Raw genomic sequence first — 16,132 nt, 5'->3', positions numbered from 1 at the left:
ATTCTATGGCCTGCTGTTTTGATTTTTTTCTAAACTTTAAGAAATAAGTTGCACTGTGTTATGACCTTTACTTCACTTCATGGAAGTAAACAAGAAATCTAAAAGCACCATTAAAAAATCATGGCAGGTATCCTTATGGGTAGCTACAAGGACACATATGTAATTGATTTAGCATTCTGTGACACTGTAATTCAAAGCAGTTTAAGGAAAACCCTCTAAAAATCCAGTAATGACATAGAAACTACTAACTGAGAGCTGGCAAACACTTCACTCACCACTTACAGACTGGGCATATAAATCCTCCATAGCAGGAAACCTTCCATATTGTACAACTTCTTGAAGATTTTTTCGGTTGATCTCAATTAGAAAAAATTCGACTGGAAAATAAGTTGTTATTGTTCTACAGTATATTTAAAATATCCTATCTATTTTTACAGTCATAAAGCAAACAGAGCATGATGTTGAAGTGCATCAGATAGATACAAATGATTGCAGGGAGTTTTGTAGCAAAGGCACTCTCACGGCATAAGGATCCTGATATTTCAACAGTTTTCCCAGGCACAAAACTTTTGAAAAGCAGTAATAATGCATGATGGCAAAGCATGACAGATAGAATAGTGTCATTGTCTTTTTTTTTTTTTTTTGTATTAAATGGGACTCTCCAAAACACGGCCATGAGCAGTTGTGAAAGCTTGCTGAAACACCATGGATTCATCTCCAGTCCCAGTATTTCAGTGTCATAGCCATGACACGGCATCCCCAGAATCCCTCACCTCTCCCTCCACTCTTTCCTTTGGCCACCTCTTGATTTTGAGGAAATGAATCAGTATCCCTCTTGCAAATTAGAATCTACGTATAATTCACAGACAGTGAATGTTCAATGTTCTTATAATGATCTAGAAAGGCAGCTGGCAGTGCACGATACACATGCTAGTACATATTCCTATTTTATGTGGAGTAAAATGGGAGTGCTTTGTGGTGTGCTGAAGTCTCAGAGATGTGTGCTGGTGAGCCACTCTCTTATTTGGAAGGTTCATACTCCCCATCACCAGTAAATGTAAGAAAAGTGAAACACTGTTGGGTATATTGGGGGTATTTGTAGTTCCTCTTTATGATATCTCTGGATAATTTCAGTGTCTATCAAACTGCTACTTTAATTGATAGGAGAGCATTTCCCCTCAAGAGTTTGAAGCAAATATAGTAGGTAAAAATTCCTGTATCAATTTGAATGAGTTTACCTGTAAGTGGCAAACTTAGTAACTTCATTTATCTGATTTTAATGAAAATGGAAAATGCACTGCTATATGACTTTAAGAAAAAAAGTAAAATATAAGTTATTACTGTTTGATATATGTTCCCCATCCTTTTATAGGATCTATAAGAGAAAGCCATGTTGAAACAGTTTAATGCAGTGCCTTTAACTTATCTAAACCACATTCAACTGACTGCGCTGGGAAAATTGAATCTTTTCCTCACAATCTTAGTGACATGAAAAATATATAATACGGTAAATGATTAATGCAGTTATAAACTATACCTGAGATAAGATTTAAGTATTCATATTTCTATCATGTTAATACAACACGATAAACCCATGAAGCAAACTTGACCATAGCATTTGTTATTCTGTCCAGTGTTCAATTATTCTTTGTCCAAATACAATTTAGGAGCTTGCTGGAATACATTCTCTGGGTACAAAGCATTATGTGCTACAGTGAGATAATCAAAGCAGTGGTCAGCAACTGTAGACCTCGATCCAGTATATGAAGAGTTGCAAAATAGAAGGGAGCCCAGAACATAACCCCATGCAGGTTTTTTTATTTTGGTTGTCCAGAATATGTCATTAACACATAAAAGCATTATTTTCCCTTGCTTCTAACATTTCACTGAAAGCTTTATATTTTTAGGCAAACCTAAATTGACATAATCACAGATGTGCTTAGCAACTACCAAGACAATTTCAAAACCACGTTGCTTTAATAACTAACCTCTTCTAATTTCTGCAGTAAGGGTCAAATTCTGCCCATGGGAAACACATGTACAACTCTGAATGATACCAAGAGAAGAAATGAGCCTGATGACTGCTTTGATGCTTTGATGGGCATTTTATTACAAGGATCTTGTGCCTCCATGTAAATAATGGCCAATTGTCTTGCAAACAGGCAGCATGCCTAGCAGGAAAGCACACAGCTGCAAGATGGGGGAAATCTGTGGATCTGTCTCAGTCAGCAGCTCTGCAGTGGGTTACCTCAACTTACCCTTTTGAAAATGAGTGTAAGCCTTCATTTTCAAAGGTGCATTTATACCTTTGAATGAAAGGTGAGATAATTTTGAAATTAGAACAGAAAATAAACAAACCGATTAAGGTATTTTACAAGTTTAACACAGCTTGGTGCAAGGGGTTGGAGGAGGTGATATCCAGAGGTCCCAGCCAATCTAAATTATTCCATGATTCAATGACTGCAGCCCTTGGCATCATTGGTTTTAAAGTACCTGCAGCTCTGAGCTCTTGTTCCACAGTTCCAGCCACCAACTCACCATCCCTGTGCATGGACAGCCCAAATGTCTCTCATGCAGTGGTGACCTACCTTAACCCACCACATGTAGACTGGAGTCTCCTTAGGGCCAGGTGAAATTCCTTTGATCTCTCTGAAAGGTTGATGGTTTCTGAGCTGGAATTGGTAGTAAAAGATAGAGGTACCTGTAAGAGTTACTCAGAAAATAATGCTGAAGATGAGCAGGACTTAACAATGAACTTTTTTTTGGTCAAAGCTTTCATCAAAAAATTTAATTGCCAGGAGTTTTACTGTTTTATTTGCCCCCCAACTCAGCTGTCAGCTGAAGAGCTTTTGATGAAAACATATTTTTGAAATGAGTACAGAAGCCAGCTGGGACGGCCAGGCAAGGCCCTTTGCTAAGCTAATCTGTCATTGCTAAGGTTTGGATGGGGACGCATGCAGGATGATCTGAGCTTTGCCTAGCTTTCAGAATGGTAGGTAAGCTTAATAGCCATATTTTAAATAATACTGCTACAGTACATCACATTGCAAATATGCCCTGTAATCAAAAGGGAAAAAAAGCAAGGAGCTGACAGAACTAGAATAGAATAGAATACAATACACCTCTCTGGGTGGAGTTATTTTCCCAAAAGGAGCCACAAGCTCTTCTTAAATTAAATAGGCCTTAAGAACAGCATCAAAAATGATAAGCAGAAATTAAATACTTCCCACTACTTGTTTAAAATTTGAGTACGCTGTAATAATTCTTTATTTCCATTACATTAATTTTATGAGCTCATTCACTTTCTATTTGATCAGAATTTCTGCATATAATAGTTACCAGCATTTCAAACAAGAAATCATAGATGACTGTATATATACCACGATAGTCACTATTGTAGTGGCAATGCTGGTAATGGAACATTTTTATTAAAAATAAAAAAAGCTGACATGATTTTTGAAATAACAACAGGACAAGAGGATATAGACTCAAGCTGCACCAGGGGATGTTCAGGTTGGACATCAGGAGGAATTTCTTCATGGAAAGGGTGGTTAATCGTTGCAAGGGGCTGCCCAGGGAGGTGGTGGAGTCCCCATCCCTGGAGGTGTTCACGGAACCACTGGATGGGGCACTCAGTGCTCTGGGCTTGGTGACAAGATGAGGATCGAAGGCTTGACTCAATGGTCTTGGAGGTCTTTTCCAGCCCAAATGATTCTATGATTCTGATTGGTCATCCCCAAGAGACAGATCTCATTATTGCTCTGATAAACCACAGTGCCACATGCAGCTGTTTAATTAGGTATTGATACCAGCATTTGTTTCTACAGACACTGATAGTAACTCCATTTGCATTTTTGTGTATGTTCCTTGATCTATATATGTAAATCCGACCTGCAATAAATATTTCATTTCTTTCTAGCATTCCTGATTTACTTTCACACCTGTTGCAAAACTTCTAGAAACACAGTTTCCTTTTGTGAGCAAGGTACATCAAGTGTGTTTCTTATTGTAATACATTTACATTCCTCAGGTTTCTAGATTGGTTTGTGCTACTCTTAGTGAGGCAAACCCTTGCATAGAGACTTGACATCCTCACAGCAATCTCAGAACAATTTCAAAACATGCCTATGGTAATCCTATTATCACACAAACTTGCAATGACAAAATTATCTCAGTGCAAGTCTGTAGTGACCCTCTGGAAGGCAATACCACTCTAATGTGAGATTATACAGGTAAAATGAATTCAGTGAAAACACACACCATTTTTGAATTTCAGTGCAGAGCCCCAATGAAATGATAAAATCAAGTTCACCTTTATGCTAAATTATGTTTATGTTAAATGCAAGGATAGGATGGGAGGAGCTGTGCCCAAAAGACTTGCAGCAAGAGTGATGTAAAATACAAAGGAGTTCAAGTAACTCCAGAATGAAAGCTCAACCAGTTTTCAGAAAAAACCTCAACAGAATTGTTCAAGTGGGGTCAGTCTAGGGGCTGCAATGGTAACCCTGCTAACAACAGCAGCTGCCCAGGTACTCATCCAGCAATGGAGCCCAACCTCTGCTCTGCTACCCCGTTGTGTCACCTCCCTCCCGCCTCTGGGCACCGTCCTCAGATCTGTGAATCCTAAGCCACTTTAAGCCTACCACCAACACATTCATGATTACTTTATCATGCCTTCCGACACTCAAAAGGGCAATGCAAAATCAGCACTGAATTCATTAACTTATTAATTAAAAGAGAGGAGAGGAACACGAGCAACCTCTGGAAATGGTTCTGCAGAAGCACACACTCCATAAAACTCTTCAGCCCTCACCTCATCGTGCACGAGCAGAGCAGATTCAAAGGTTGGGACCCCATTCGGTGACTTTGGGCAAGGATGCAGTGATCTTTCCTCAGGGAAATAGAGATGCTTCCCTAGGCCTAATTTAGACTTTTATCTAGCCTAACACAGTTATCATTGCACCCCCAGCAATGTAAACACTACATTTCCAGAGGCAGCTGGGCACTACTGAGGCCAAAGGAGATTTTGCTGGGCTGCCTTGCAGCATGGCTGGGTGAGACAAGCCCCCTGGCCAGTGCCCCCAGAGAGCCACCTCAGCTTCTGGAGGCTCACTGCCAGATGTGGGAAACACGAGGTCATGATGCAATATTTTTGGGAGTGACAGGTGGAATCAATCTCCCCCAGCATTAAGAATGTCAGGTATCCAGCCTGCACTAGTGGCTAACCAACATCTTTTTTTTATCATCAGTGGAGACTATAAATCCAATTCATTTGACCAATGCTAAGACTCTGTCTTTGCACCAACTGCCCTGTTTCACTCCACTGACTTTAAAGGGTAACTAGCTCAGACTTCATTGTCTAACTTTTAGACATCAGAGTTAAGAAAGGTTAATATTATCTACCAAATGTTCCATGGATGTCAAATTGAAATGAGCAAAAAATAAAGAGAGACTAGTCAAACTATTTCCCCTTTTGATAATTAGGAAGCGCAAGATGTTTACTTACAGAATATGCCTTTCAGAAGTAACTTCACTAAATCTGTGAAGCTGTCAACTATTGCAGATCTTTTGTATCTACATCTGTAGGGATTTCATAACACTTCCTAAAAACCTTCACACATCTAGCTTGGGAAAAGCCCTTCTGGATGAAAAGGTGGTTTCCAGGGATAGCCTGCTCTCCTTAAGAATTTTGACTACTTTTTGGTTGGAAAGTATGATTTTTCTGCTTTGAAGCTGAGCTGTCTATGAAGTCTTGAAGTAAAGAGAGAGGGAACATCCATAAATTTTAATTCTATAATTAAGATTTATCTGGCATTGATGGTCACATGGGATAAACCATTGCAAGTCCCCCACAACCTCTTTTAAAGGTAGAAGTTGTCTGAAAGACTCCAGGAGAGTTCCTTGTGGGTCCTGTCCTTCCCTCTCAAGGAAAGATGAGTTGGATATATTCAATGACTGTGGCTTGAGGGAGATCCAAGTTTGTTACAAACAGGCCAAACAAAGTCCAAGTTCCTCGCATCCAAATGATTTTCCCAGCCTACCAACACAGAGAAAGAGTAAGAGAAAATCAAGGACAGCTTTCCTATATTGTTGCTTTTACAAGTGTCTCAAAGTGATTGACAGCGTTCATATTCTCATTATGGCATCTGCAGATAATGAGGTACCTAGGCACAGGAATACCCACTGCTTGAGCATGCCAGGAATATTATCACTGACGTTTGAGCAAAAACATTGCAATTCCACACAATACCTCTACATCTTCGAAACGTCAAAACACAGCCAGATGCTGGAGCCATGGCTGCTGAAATCACATGGTTTAGCTGGTATATCTTGAAAGAATTATTATAAATGTAAGGTATCTATTTAGCTAGTCAGCTAAATAGTGGGCTTTAATTCCGCAGATAAGAGTAGGCTCCCCCCAGAATTTAAAGACTCTTTCCCCTTCCTCCTTTAGAAATCTTTGCAATTTTCTATAAACAAGGCTCAAAAGCTGTCTCAAGTGCTGTGAGAAAGACTTTCCTGAGTCAAGGAAGGAGTCTTATGTTTCTAAGATAAATGCAGCTAAAACAACTTGCTCCAAGGAAGGTAGATAACGTGCAGTCTCAGACAGCTCAGATGGTGCTGCATGGATGGCTCAGGGCTAACTCCTCCACCACCCTATTGGAGTGTGGCCTTTAGCATGTGACTTTGCCACAGCAATGCTTTCCTGCACATCTTATAATCAGCTGCCAGCCTCCAAGCCGTGTCCTTCACCCCAAGGGGGAGCTGGAAGGGGAGGGTAGGCAGACAGACTAACCAGGCACAAGTGCACATGCCCATGAACTGCAGGATGTGTCTACAGTTTCTGAACACAGTAAGGTGCAGAACAACATTTGAAATCTGGAAATTAGGCACAGATACTCCTTTAAAATGCTGTTCCTAGAAAGTGTGGAGGTCACATCTAGGAAATACAGTGCTGCCAGTATCAACAGGGTTGCTCCAGCTGTGCCAAGCAGAGCACAGGGCACTGAGTGAGCAAGCTGCTGCAGCCTGCCTCAGGGAAAATGCTCTGAATGCATAACAGAGCAAAGCTGGAAATGCACACCTTCTGTGCTCCTGTCCTCCCTCTCTTTGCAGCTATCTGTAGAGGTGGAGAGGGCACTGCCAACACCGACTGCTCCCTCACCCCTGAGTTGTGTCGGATGCTGATGCTGGAACACTTGCCTTAACCAACTACATCTTCCCCATTGTCACTCAGAGTTGTTATTGCCTTGGAATGACTTTTGAGCACAGGTCTTTGAGCACAGGTCTGGCATACATGGCCTTAGGATAGGAAGCAGGCACTGAGTTTTCTTAGGAGGAACAGCTGTCCTTAGCCTGAAAGAAAGCAAGCAGGTGTTTGCAGACATAACAGAAAGGATGTCTCTGCACATCTTTGTAATGTCTTTGGATGTTACAGCTGCCTTTTTCCCCTACCACACTTCTGCTGTTTGACCCTTGTCCCAGCTAAAAGCACAGAACATGTTAGGTGCAAACTAATATTCTCAGTCCTGCTGCTGCAATACCCAGTGATCCACAACAGCCTTGTAGTCACAGAGCCTGCGTGGGAATACGTGTGAGCAAACACACAGAGATTTGCAGAAGGCCTTCTTTCAAAACAAGACAGCTCTGTGTAGGGTCAACACAGCACTCAGTGTTACGCCTTTCTTCTAAAGAAATTTTTCCTCCAGGTGGATATCAAAACTTCCGTCAAATGGCCTGTAAAGCTGAAATGCTTAAAAAAATCACTGGGGCTAAAGAGAAGTTAGTAAAAGAGCTTACACTGCTCTCTATTCCTTTGCATTACCGATAAGCTAAACTGCAGCAGGGGTACTGGAAATGTACACTAGTACATTGGATTAGGGTCCATACTAATTTAAAAGACTTCTTACAAAAAAGTCCATATTAAAATCTCTAAACTTTTCCTAGATAATAATCCAAAAGAATCTCACAGCAATAGGTTGTTAAATCCCCATAATATTGCATGCCAACATTTCTAAGAGGTTTTTGTGCCAAAAATCTAAAAAAAACTAATCACAGTGTCCTAGATGAAAATTACAGAAGGATTTACAATGTTTAGGAAAACAAAGCAATGTGCTCTGGCAGGTCAGCCAACATCCTGAGCTGTAGTATTTTGCTAAATACTGAATAAACCTTCTTTAATTATGAGAACAGAAAGGTCTGATGGTTGAAACATGAGAAGTTTCGGTTTCCTGTGTCACTCCACCACAGCCTCTGAATGTGACTTTGGTCATACCAGCGACCCCCTGTTTCCCATCTGCAAACTGGAAACTCCCTTCACCCTCCCCTGGCCCAGCTGCCTTAATGAGGCAGCAGCTCTGCACCTTCTGCTTGAAGTTCAGATGTTGGTGAGGTCTCCATGCCTGCCTGTAACACAGGCAATAACTGATAAAATGAGGGAGTCATTTTTTCAGAATTGCAGGAGAATTCAGTCAAAAAAATATCAGAAGCCTTAATCAATTAAATTTCTATCACCAGCCTGGAAACACACTGTACTTCTGTTAGAAACTGGTCTACCTTATGAAAATAATAAATTCTACATTTTGATGAGGGCTCTCTTTTTTTTCACCACGTGCTTATAGATTTTTATGCTTTCCCACCAAGCCCCACACTAAATGTTGAGCCCTTTCTTCAGGTTGTAGCTAAAAGGGAAGAAAATAATGATGTCTCCTAATGACAGCTGTCAAAGGGATTTGTGGGAATCAAAAAGCTTTCTGGAAAACCCAGTGAACAAAATGCTTGACCCAGTTGTCATTAATTCTGCCTAGTCCAGTCACTTCCTCCTGCACCAGGAGCTCATTCCTGCGCTGGCTGGTGCAAAGGCAGTGTGGGACAGGCAGCGAGAGAGAGCAGGGCAGCTGCAAACCAAAATCACCCTGGGGAGGGTTACAACTAGATAAAGTTTTCAACAATAAGATTCCAGAGACTGCTGACTGGAGAAAAGCTCAATATTTTAGTCTCAGTACAAATTTGCTTCAATCTTATATAACTCCCATGCAGCAGCATCCACAGCTGCATGCTGTAAACAACAAACAAATCTATTTCCATCAGCCCTGCTGATGCTATGAGAAAAGTGCCTGAGCATAAGACATGCACAGATGTAGAGTCTCACCTGAGCCTAGTGCTGACCTCCATTTGGCCCCTCTAACTTAATATCGTTGTTACAAAGCTATTGGTCTCCTGGTAGCGAGCTGGCTCAATGCAGAGCCTCTTCTTCCAGCTAATCTGACAACTCCGATCCAAGAAGCATCAAGGGCCCAATTAAGAAGACACATCTTATCAAGGAGCTTATTTTGCATAACAGAATACAAATGACGAATAAAAATTTAATGTTTAATAACTTAGTACAAAGAGGGCTGTTGATATAGAATGCCTGGAATTTTTATGGCGGCTGTCAGACTTGTGATAAAACTGTTATATAGGAACACTTGGCAAAAAACAGCGTAGAATTTTTCAGTAATGGTGTGTGCATGATATTGCATTAATTCTTGATAGGAAAGTAACTGTAAGCCTGGGAATCAGCCAGTTTGAGTTTCACTGTAAGATGATTTTTTTTTCTTCTGAAGGACATCTAAATACATTTTAATGAAGAGTTAGCTGAAAGGGTAGTGGGTACTTCATAAATGCATTTGTGTGTTTTCTGAAGTCCAGAAATTATAGGCAAATCATCATAATCCCTCTGGGTTGAGAGTAACTTTGCCAGATTCAGTGATGTGGCTGCAGTTTGCTGGTACCCATCACTAATGGCTGGAAGGCAGGAAGCTTAAAGAGGAAGGAGAGGTTATCTCCAATGTTTGCCCTTGCTGAACAGGGGCATTTCTTCGATTTACTTGCACCATATGGGAGAGTTGAACACTGATGCAGCTTTTTTCTGACTTTGAAGATCAGAATCTGGAGGAAGGCTTGACTTGCCTTTGTTCCTACAGTTTTAATTTATACATTAGAAGTCCTTCATGATAATGAAAAAAACAAATTCTGTGCTTTAGGTTTTGATACCAAAATCAGTTCTTCAAACAGCAGGTATGCACAGTATTATCCAAGAATTATTGCAACCTCTGTAACTAAAATGTTCTGTAAATATATCAAAACTAATCAGGAAAAAAAGGAAGCTCAGATTTTCTTTCAAACATTTTCAGAAAGCTAATGCATGGGTTTGAAATGCTGGCATCATATTCTGATGAATTTGCCATATACCTTGAGCCTTAAGTTAAAAAAAAATTTAAAAACCTAAATATCTTAGTGTAGCGATTAAGTCATCTTTACCAGTACACTTAAAGTGTCCATTAAATAATGCTAAACTAATGCTGAATTAGAGTGGAACTCTTCTAGAAGTAGGTATCACATCTATATGAACTCTAAATGAATTCCTTATTCATTCGATTCTATTGTATTAGTGTTATTGCAATGAATACTAAATGAATTCCTAATGATTGGATACTTAAAATGAAGTGTTACCCCTTTACAATAGTCATCAAACTTTAGGGACAAATTGAGATTAAAAAAAAATTATGTACTGATGGGAAAAAAAGGTTGAACCATATAGTTCAGAGTATTGAAAGGTATAATTTTTCTGATGATGCTAATATTCAGATGCAGTCTTATATTAGAATTAATACTACAGGAGTGGACTCTTATACAGAGGATTTGTTGCAGAAATAAAATCTATCAGTAACAGTTTCATTGTTCCATCGTTACGAACTCATTTGGTATTCACTGTAATAGCACTGATCGTAATGAATTTGTTTGATATTCATGTGGCTCTCACATACATTAACATAGGCTTTCTGTTGTAATTCAACATCCAACAAGCATTAGTTAATGCAGACTTTGGATTAGGCATGGGCCAGTATTCCACAACTGGAGTTTCCTTTCAGTTTATAAGCAGTTAAAGGGTGTTTTAATTCCTGGGTCTTTTTTCCTAATCTGATACAGTATTTTTAATGTGGAAAGCCTCCTGAAAAATCCCGCACTGCCTTTTCATATGAACATAGGTGTGTGCCATCTTCTGTCTCAGGCCACAAGCCAGAAAGCCAGAATTTCATCACCCAGGCACATTACCTCACTATCCCCTTGGCAATAGTGGCTTTGGCACAGCCTGGAGTTGGCAAGGTACTAAGGGAGCAAGAAATCCTGACTCCTAGTATTAAACAGATTTTTTTTCCTCTAAATTCAGAAATGCCAATAGTTCCCCAGTATTGGATAATATTTATTTGGCAAAATGAACTCCTGCCCTTGCAGTATCTTCCTCAGAGGAAATAACTCCATGGCAAAAAGCAGGGCAAGTCTTTGGAAAGTTTTCATAAGGAAGGGAACTCAGCCAGGTTTTCAGCAGGTTTGACTCACAGGAAAATTTTCAGGCATTCCTCAGTCAAAGCTCGACTGATGCAGGCTCTGGTGTGATTCAGCCTCAGTCAGGGTGTTAGACTCTGTTTCCCCATTGTGCCTCATGGTAATTATTCCTATTATATCTTCAAGAGATTATAGATGAGCGATAGATGAACTGCAATGACTATTAACAAGAATTATAGCAATCTTTATGCATAAGAGTTCAAAACACCAGGGGCCACACGCTCAGGTAATACACATGGATTTAGATCATGTAATCAATTCGACTGCAGCAATTGGTAACATGAAATTACAGTCAGGTGACCTGCTGATACTATCAGCACTGCTGCTGTAACCCAAAGGGTTTTCAAAATACTGTCCCCATATTGTTTCAGTGTCTCACAAAGAAGGTTTTGCTTTGGTTTTCCTGATTGCCTTCAACTACAAGGTTGAATCTCAGCCCTCCTTGGCACACGGGGCTTCCTTCTTCTCCTTGGGGCATTGGAGGTGTGTGGAGACCAGGAAGGCTCCAAATAGATCCACTGGCTCCCAGAAATCTATCAGGAGAGCAGAATACCCTTCTCAAAACTATCCTGTAAGGCTGACCTGGGGCACTGGGGTAGGTCAGGTCCCCACCTGCTCTCTTGCAGAAGCAGAGATGGGTTTGCATCAGGCTCCTTGCCTCAATGTTTTTCGCAGGACATCAGCAGAGACCATTGCTGTCCAACCCAGAGGTGGAGCAGGTGTTTGGGGTGGCTGTGCCAGATGCCCAAAGGGGATCAGTAGAACTGAAACTGGGAGCGCAATCAGGAAAATGAGTGCATTGAGTGCAGCCAGGGGTGCGTTGGGATGCTCCGTGCCTGGCAGCAGGACACAGCCCTCTCTGGCTGCGGGAGGGAGGAGGCACAGGGAGCAAGGAGAGGCAGCTCCTCACCTGGAGGGAAAGGCTGGAAAATACAGAAGGCCTGCCCTGAGGGAGTTGTTAGAGGTGGTCTCCAGCCTTGTTATTTCAAAAGCAGATTCCCCAACGATGGACTGCCCTGACCAGCAGTGGCTGTGAGGGCGCCTCTGTCCCTACCATTTGGCTTCCCTTTTGACTTGCAGACAGAGCAGAATTTGTCAGAGCTCTTGGAGGCCCTGATAGATGTAAACACTGTTTAATTAATTTGATTTATGATATAATTGCACCACTGCGCTTGAGGGTTTAAGGGAATTTCATTTCCAATGTATCTTCCTAAAAGGGATTTCAGGTAAAACTTTGTCAGGGGAGGCAGTGCTGCCCTTGCCAGTGCAGGAGGTGTGTCTGCAAAGAACACACCATCCTGCATGCCATCCATCCAAGTGCAGGCTCATCCACTTGAGCACAGATATTTAGATGCATAATTATTCCTCTTCTATCTACACATGTTGTTTTACACAGACAAATTCAAGGCTCAGCTGCACTAGAAAATGCACATTTGGGGTTTTTTTTGTACCAAGGTTGTGCTTAGGAAAGAGAGCTGTCTCACAGGACTATGAAAAACATGTATTTTTTTCTTTCTTTCTTTTTACTTGCCTCACTAAAGAATTATCTGGTGCTTTCTGAGCTAATACTAAGGGATGTGGGTTTTTTTTCTTGAGTTTCTAAGGAAAACATATTTTCTGGCTTTTTAGTATAAGGTATAATTAGCTGATATATATGAATTAATGTCTTGTGGTATAGAATCACAGAGAAAGGATGTAAGTAACCAGCTACTTTATACCGTGTTTCATGACTAAGCACAACATTTGGCTGCATGTAATGGAAAAAATGTTGGGGAGTGTTGTCTGGCCACTGCAGGATACCCATGATAATGTAGTTGCATCTCTTCACAGTTAAACTAAAGCAAACGTATGTCATTGCAGTGTGTGCCGTAACACCTGGGCACAATAGAATGAATTCATGGACTGTGCACCCATAAATCTTCATTTCCTAGTTTTGTGGGTTTGTCAGGCCTTTAAAGTTATTTAACACGCTTTTTGTGGTGATAGATAGGTACTGAGAGTGTTATAAATACTAACTTGTGTCTGAAAGTTGGGCTGTGAAGCTATCACCCAGGCTTATGGTGTCTGTGATTTTATATCCAGCTAACAAGTCACTTTCATGGGTCGGGACATCATCTGGAGTCTATGAATGTGTAAGAACCAAGAGTTACTGTATATATGTTAGGTGCTGTTTGACTCATATATACAGCATGTTTTTTGAAAAAAAAAAAAAAGCATAGCAAGAGTATTTCTTGCTTTAGTTCTAAAAAATAAAGATCATAGACCTTACTAGCGTCTGGCCTATCAGGAATTCATAATGAAAATGAATGTTCATTTTTTCTTTAAAAGTGTCTCAAGCTAAATGATACTGACGCTTTCAATTTTTAACATCATAATCAATAAAGGCTGCTTATGCACACTTTGCAAAACCATCAGTTTAGAAGTTTGAAAAAAAAAATCTGCATATGGCTGCAGCTTGCTGACTGCAAAGCTCTAGCACTAAATCTTCTGAGTTAAAGTTTTACTGGTGTGTTATGAGTAAAAATGCCTTGTCAGCCATCTGCCAGTTTTTCTCCTAACATCCATATTTTCAACCCTTGCTAAACATTGGGAGCATTTGGCCACAAGAGGCCAGCTCTACAATTAAACAGCCGAGTTCTGCAGCAGAAGCAAGGGCATGTCAAAATAGAACTGTCTGTTATTAATTTTAAAAGTCCATAAAGGAAAGCTATGACCCTGTCAGGGTGATGGACTGGTAGTTAAATGTATTATAAACTGTTAACTCTCAGAGACACAAAAGAAAAGGAAAAGAAAAACAATGCAGCAGTGTCAAAAGCTTCAATAAATGCTAATCATGGCAGATTAATCAGCCTCTAATTCCACTGATCCAAAAAGGTTAGAGTGTCAATTGTGTGAAATTAGCTCTTTCTCATGTGTCCCTTTGCATTTGGAGAATCTGTCTGTTCATTTGCATCTTTTGCCAATGTTTACGAAGAATTCAGTTCATTAGCTCTTAAACATAAAATCAGACACTGGAAGGGGGATTCATCGCCTTTTTCTGCTTAAAGTAGTACTTAAAGCAAATAGCATTGCTACAGTGTACATTTATAGATTCTATCAAGCAGCATTAATTACTGTATATCTCATATCCAGAAGCCTTCTTTTCATAGGAAAGGTTTCATGTGAAGTGTTCTGTTTAGTCTTGTAAGGAGAGCTTTTTTGATGGCTTAAGATAAAATGTTTAATCATAAGCTTGAAATGGCTAACCAGAGCTGCTAGACCTTAGTAGAGTACATGCTACAAAGGGCTCCCAGAAGTATGTGCACTATCTGCTTTGGGAAATACCTGCTCTAACCTGCGTTTGAAAATCCTGCAGCTTGCCAAAGAGAATGGCAGTTCAAATGAACGACTATGCAGAACACAAGAAAGCCCGAGGAAGGATTGCCTAATGGCAAATAAAGCAGGAGATGAGAAGATGTATTAGCTGGCACTGTTTGAAGTGTTCTTACTGAACTCGGGACCAGGCAGGACTCACCTGCTTTCCTTACCAAGCCGGCGTCCAGGCAGGATTCATTCATCATCTGATGAGGTTTGACTGCTGGCCTGAGTTTTGAGGGCTCACACTGCTATGCCTCAAGTTACTTGGGGAGTGCCTCAGAGCTGAGAAATGCAAGAATGGAGGCTCTAATTTCATAACATACCTGAAACCTTTACCAACCATGGCTTTCCCCTTTAGGGAAATGTGTATGGTCAGCTGAGGGCAGCCTCAAAGGAATACGTGCACGTGGTCTCCTAATGCTTAGATTGCCTGCGCTGCCTACGTTAGGATGAAATTTGTGACTCATTTCTCGTTCCCCTGGAGTAAAAAAATATACATCTATTTCTTGTCCACAACAAACAGATCTTGTGATTTAACAAAAATCTAGGAATTTCCCAGCTGTTTTCTTCGCTGCACTTCCTGGATGAGGCATTCCTGAATTTACATTCAGCTCTCTGCCAGAATCCTACCTGAAATTTTCCCAGACACTGACAGGAGTGTGGAGGAGATCTGTTCACCTCCCAGCTTTCTTTTATGGGCTGGCCTCCATGGGTGGGTCAGGACTTCCTCCTCAGGGGAGCACCCAGGGAAGGTCTCCATGTCTTCTGCACAAAGAAGAGAAGCAAAGGGCTATTCCTACTGCCTTTCCACAAGAAAGGGCCCTGACTGTGAAATCCCACTGCAGGTGGGGGTCAAATTCAATCTCTGCAATAAGAGCAAGGCATTGCCTTTGGCGTGGCCCTCTCTGACATAAAGACATAGCACTGTACCTATTTATTATTAAAAACTTCCAAAGCAAAACAGTCCCTCAGCAGATGTGCTGGGGAAGAGGACAAGAGAACACACAGGAGCCAGAGGTTTGCCCCATTCCTCATGAACTACTGAATGGACCTGAGCTGCACAGGAAAAGAGTCCCTGCAGAGACTGGAGCTACGTGAGGGGCTGTGGGGTTTTCCAGCCCCACACTGTCACAGGGGCACATGCACATCGAGCATCTCTTCTAGCTCGAATAGCACTGCTTTGTTTAGCCCCACAAAATAGTTGGCTGCTTTTTCAGGGCTCAGCCCATTCTCTGGATTTTGGCAAATCTTAGGACATTTATTCTGTAGAGAAATAGGGTAAAGTACATGTATGAAGAATCACATCACCATGCACAGGGGAGGACTCCTCCTTTAAAATGCCCCAGTGTGTTTAAGGATAATTTGGACATCTGTATACCACGCTTCA

Source organism: Coloeus monedula (assembly GCF_965178545.1).
Source record: "Coloeus monedula genome assembly, chromosome: 13".
Classification (NCBI taxonomy): domain Eukaryota; kingdom Metazoa; phylum Chordata; class Aves; order Passeriformes; family Corvidae; genus Coloeus; species Coloeus monedula.
Note: the sequence above shows the minus strand (reverse complement) of the source record.